The sequence below is a fragment of the Vigna unguiculata genome, chromosome 10 (assembly GCF_037176805.1).
Source record: "Vigna unguiculata cultivar grain cowpea cultivar isolate G323 ecotype 2 chromosome 10, ASM3717680v1, whole genome shotgun sequence".
Taxonomy (NCBI): Eukaryota; Viridiplantae; Streptophyta; class Magnoliopsida; order Fabales; family Fabaceae; genus Vigna; species Vigna unguiculata.
Genome location: NC_140801.1, coordinates 11,559,726 through 11,565,725, shown reverse-complemented (window position 1 = coordinate 11,565,725; position 6,000 = coordinate 11,559,726).

Below are 6,000 nucleotides of genomic sequence, written 5' to 3'. Positions count from 1 at the left end.
AAAGTTTCATGGCCTTGCAAGTGAGGACCCGTGCAAACACTTGAAGCAGCTCCATGTTGTGTGTTCCACCATGAAGCTTGCAGATGTCCAAGAAGACCATGTCTACTTGAAAGCTTTTCCTCATTCCTTGGAGGACAATGCAAAAGACTGGTTGTACTACCTTGCACCCAGGTCCATCACGAGCTGGGATGACTTGAAGAGATTGTTCCTACCCAAATTATTCCCTACTTCCAAGACAACAACCATAAGGAAGGAAATTTTTGGCATCAAGCAAGAGTCTGGGAGAACCTCTATGAATATTATGAGAGGTTCAAGAATCTTTGTTCAAGTTGCCCCCACTATCAAATCTCTGAACATCTCCTTCTACAATATTTTTATGAAGGCCTTGCACCATATGGATAGAAACATGATTGATGCCGCAAGTGGTGGCGCTCTTGGTAACATGACCCTAGTTGCAGCTAGGCAACTAATCGAGAACATGGCTTACAATTCTCAGCAATTTGGAACTAGAAGTGATGCCATAGTTGTTAGAGGAGTTCATGATGTAGGGGCAGTCGAATACACTAAGAAGTTGAGACTAAGATTGATACTCTTACCACACTGGTCAACCAACTTGCTTCCAATCAAAGAACTCCAGCTGCAAGAGTTTGTGGCCTTTGTACATCCATTGATCATTTAACATACTCTTGCCCATCATTGCAACAACAAGCTACCTCTTCTACACTTGTGGATACTCCTCAGGCGTATGCAACTAATATTTTCAACAACAATAAGCCCCAACACTAGCAACAAAACCATGATTTGTCAATAAATAGATACAATGTAGGATGGAGGAATCACCCAAATCTGAGATGGGGAAACTAGGGAAACCAACAGCAGCAAAACCAACAGTTGCAAAACGTGCAGCCACCTCCTCAACAAAGAGTAGCACCTCCACCACAAGCTGCTCCTATTCCACGTGTACCCACACCAGCTCCTACTGCACCTACACCTTCTTCTTCTACTACATTGGAGGAGTTGGTCATAATGATGACACTTCATAATATGCAATTCCAGCAGGAGACTAGAGCCTCAATCTAGACTTTGACAAATCAAATGGGGTAGATGGCTACGCAACTTAATCAAGCACAAGCTCTGAATTCTGATAAGTTGCCATCACAGGCGGTGGAGAATCCGAGAAATGTGAGTGCCATCACATTAAGATCTGGGAAGAAGATTGAAGTTCCCACTACTGAGCCTACACCTCAAAAGGAAGTTGACCCTACTGTTACACTTTAGAGAAAGCGTGATGCTCATGCAGCCGGCCCTTCCACATATAGTGTGACTCCTACACCTTTCACCTCTACTGCTGCACCTTCCACCTCTACTATTGCACCTTCCATCCCTCTTCCTTTCCCTTCAGGAGCCATTCCAAGCAAAAAGATGGAAGAGGTTGTAAGGGAGATCTTAGAAACATTCAGGAAGGTGGAGGTGAACATACCTCTATTGGATGCCATTAAACAGATTCCCAACTATGCAAAGTTCTTGAATGAGCTATGCATGCACAAGAGGAGGCTGAAGGGCAATGATAGGATCAACATGGGGAGAAAGGTATCTGAACTGATAGGTAAATCTGTTCCTCAAATCCCTGATAAGTGTAAAGACTTAGGTACATTTTGTGTTCTCTGCATTATTGGTAATAATAAGTTTGAGAATGATGTTCTTGATCTGGGTGCTTCAATTAATGTTATTCAATCAGATTGCACTAACCATGTTGCAGGAAGTACATATGCATCTGATTGTTATATTGAGGTACAGGTTATGGAACCCATTTCTGCCTCCCCTCTGGTTCCTGATATTCAGCCAGCATCCAACACTCCTGAGTTAAAACCCATACCAGACAACCCCAAGTATGTATATTTGGAGGATGAGCAAAGACTGTCTATGATCATCTCTACCTCCCTCTCTACTAAGCAAGAGCAAAGGTTTTTGGAAGTGCTCAAGAAGCACAAGAAAGCCATTGGGTGGACATTGGCTGGCATTTCTAGAATTAGCCCATCCACGTGCATGCATAGGATTTTATTGGAGGATGGAGAAAAACCAATCAGACAACCACAGAGGCGACTGAACCCTGTCATTTTAGAGGTTGTGAAGAAGGAGGTGACCAAGCTTCTACAACATCTATCCCATTTTAGACAGTTAGTGGGTCAATCCCATCCATGTGGTTCCTAAAAAGACAAGCCTCACTATAGTCAAGAATGAAAAAGAAGAGCCAATTCCAACAAGGGTGCAAAATAGTTGGAGAGTTTGCATCGACTATAGAAGGCTACATCAGGAAACCAAGAAAGACCACTTCCCCCTACCTTTTATTGACCAGATGCTTGAGCGCTTGGCAGGTAAATCCCACTACTGCTTTCTTGATGGTTTTTCTGGTTACTTTCAAATTCATATTTCACTTGAGGACCAAGAGAAAACCACATTCACCAACCCCTTTGGCACTTTTGCCTATAAGAGGATGTCGTTTCGCCTATGCAATGCCCCTGACACATTCCAATGGTTCATGATTAGCATTTTCAGTGATTTTCTTGAAAACTGCATAGAGGTGTTTATGGACAATTTTACTGTGTATGGATCCTCCTTTGATGCATGTTTAGACAGTCTGGACAAACTTTTGAATAGGTGCATCCAATATAACCTTGTTCTCAATTTTGAGAAATGTCATTTCATGGTAGAACAAGGCATAGTTTTGGGGCACATCATTTCGAGTAAGGGCATTAAAGTTGACCCTGCCAAGATTTCAGTTATTTCATAGTTGCCTTACCCCTCTTCTATGCGAGAGGTTCATTCTTTTCTCAGCAAGAAGGACCTTCCATTGTCCAAGTTGTTGCAAAAGGATGTTGACTTCATCTTTGATGAAGGATGCAAAGAGGCTTTTGATTGCCTGAAGAAGGCCCTAACCACTACTCCTATCATACAGGCGCCCAATTGGATGACCTCATTCGACCTTATGTGCGATGCATCCAATTATGCATTGGGGGTTGTTCCGGCTCAAAGGATTGACAAGCAGCCAAGGGTAATTTACTATGCCTCTAAGACATTGGATACTACCCCAGCAAACTACACCACAATAGAGAAGGGACTTCTTGCGATTGTTTTTGCACTTGAAAAGTTTAGATCTTATCTGTTTGGTTCTCCTGTTCTTGTGTTTACTGACCATGCAGCTCTTAAGTACCTATTGAAGAAGGCAAAATCCAAGCCTTGGTTGATTAGATGGATGCTCTAGCTCCAAGAGTTCGATTTTGAGATTCGTGATAGGAGTAGAGCACAGAATTTGGTTGCAGACCACCTAAGCAGGATATAGAGGTTTGCTGATGATGTTTCACCTATCCGGGATGACTTTCACGATGAAAGCTTGTTGACATTCTTTGCTTCTTTTCCCTCCCCAAGGTTTGCTAACATTATGAATTATCTTGCTGCTTCTATTTTTCCTCCCCTACTATCCAGAGCTCAATGTGATAAACTGAAGAGCGATGCTAGGTATTATATTTGGGATGACCCCTATTGTGGAAGATGTGCAGTGATCAAGTTACCAGGAGATGCATTCTGAACTACGAGATTGAGTCGGTCCTTCAATTTTGTCATTAATCTGCACCTGGTGGTCATCTTACCACACAGAGGACAACTCGTAAGGTGTTGGATTGTGGATTTTACTGGCCCACCATCTTCAAAGATGCGTGGAGGATTTGCAGCACACGTGAGCAATGCCAAAGAGCGGGAGGAACCATATCTTGGAGACAACAGATGCCTCAACAACCCATGTTGTTTTGTAAGGTCTTAGATGTTTGAGGTATAGATTTCATGGGCTCTTTCCCTGTTTCTTTTGGTTTCATTTACATCTTACTTGATGTTGATTATGTCTCAAAGTGGGTGAAAGCTAAAGCCACCAGGACTAACATATTCTACAAGTTTGGAATTCCTAGAGCTATCGTTAGTGACCAGAGCACCCATTTCTACAATAGGTCCATGGGGGCTTTGTTTCGAAAGTATGGGATTGTACACAAGGTTTCTACACCATATCACCCCCAGACTAACGGGCAAGCCGAGATCTCAAATAGGGAGATAAAGCGGATCTTGGAGAAGATTGTGCAGCCCAACAAGAAGGATTGGAGCAACAGACTTGAGGACGCTCTTTGGGCTCACAGGACTGCTTACAAGGCACCTATTGGGATGTCTCCCTATCGGGTTGTCTTTGGAAAGCCTTGTCACTTACCTGTGTGAAAAGAGAACTAAGTCTACTGGGTTGTCAAATCATGCAACTTCTCACTTGATCAAGCTTGGGAGGAAAGGAAGCTGCAGTTGAACGAGTTAGATGAGATTCGTTTGGAAGCATATCAGAACTCTATGTTGTACAAAGAAAAGACTAAGAGATTCCATGATAGCTCCATAGCTAGAAAGGAGTTTGTTTTCGGTCAGCAAGTGTTATTGTATAACTCCAGACTCAATCTCATGGGTGGTAAGTTGTGGTCAAAGTGGATTGGTCCTTTCATTGTCACTAATTTTATCTTTGTGATGCAGTTGAGATCAAGAGTCAATCCACCGATAAGAGCTTCAAAGGGAATGTGCATCGTCTGAAGCCATTCCTCAACAACCCTGCCTTGGTGGATGTTGTTGTAGAGGAGACTTCCCTACTTGACCCTGCTTCTATTTCACCATGATTCAGGAAGTTTTCTTTCTCCTTCCTTACTTTTATTACACTTTTCCAGGCCCATCTACTGATGTTTGATTGGTTGATATTGTGCTAAGTCAAATTGAGACAATGTGTAGTTTAAGTGTGGGGGGTTGGGGGGGAGTTTGTCTGTTGTTGTTTCCTTTTGTTTGTTTCCTTTTTGTTAATTTGTGTTAAGTTTTTGTTTTCTATTTGGGACACTCACTTCACTTTTGGGAGATGAGTTGTTAGTTGTTTTGTGGACTGATATCCTTGCTTTCTCTTTGCATGTCAAGTTGCTTTTGAATTGGTTTACTCTGTGTGAGGATTTGAGCCACTCTCTGTTCTTTGTCGTGTGATATATACCTCTTGAATGCTTGCACAATGGCCTTGGCTTGACTCTTTCTTATGCTTTTCTGATTCACATACATGTTTCGATATGATTTAGGCAATTTTGTTTTGTGAGCCTATAGCCAGATGAGCCTACCTTGAATTTTTTCCTTTGATAACCCCTTTTTGAGCATGTGTGCCCTTTTTCATTGATTTATAGCTCATTACAAGCCCTTAGCCTGAAAAACCATGATTCTTCCTGCCTTAGGAAATTTTGGAGCTTTGGAATTGTTTTGGAAATGGGTGCTCAATTAAGTGTGGCCGCGCACAATAAGTGTGGTTATGCGAACACTTATTATTGGTTCTTAGAATTGCTCATTTGTATACTCAGGTGGGATTTCAAAATTCTGTATTCTTTGCGTGTTCTTTGTATAAAAAAAAAGAGAAAAGAAAAGAAAAGAAAACAAAGAAAAGAAATAAAAGGAGTTTGGATTTGAGCATTGTGTGAGAACCGAATTTGGAAGTGTTGGCGTTTGCGATTACTTTGATGCTTGATTGTGACTTATTCCCCATTACTCCTCTATTTCCTTTGTTGCTTAGCTACTTATCCATATGTTCCACACCTTATCCTCAGCCCCATTACAACCTTGAAAAGCCCTTCTGATCTTGACCTGCATGAGTTTTGGTTTGGTTGTAGAGCTAAACTGAGTACTTGACATGTTTTGAAGAGCTTGGATGATGTTCATGGATAACTTGCAATTTGGAATCCTTCTGTGTTGGATATGTCTCTATTTTTCTGTTCGTGTCTATTTGTGTGTGTGTCTCTTTGTCTTGTCTATGTGTCCTTGTTCTGTTTTAAATTTTTCCAATAGTGCAAAAGGGTAAGTGTGGTTGATTTTGATGAGTCATTATTTTCCTCCATTACACTAGCCTTTGTGTACCCATTTGATAGTTGTTTAGTGCTTAATTGTCTTTTGTTAGTTCAT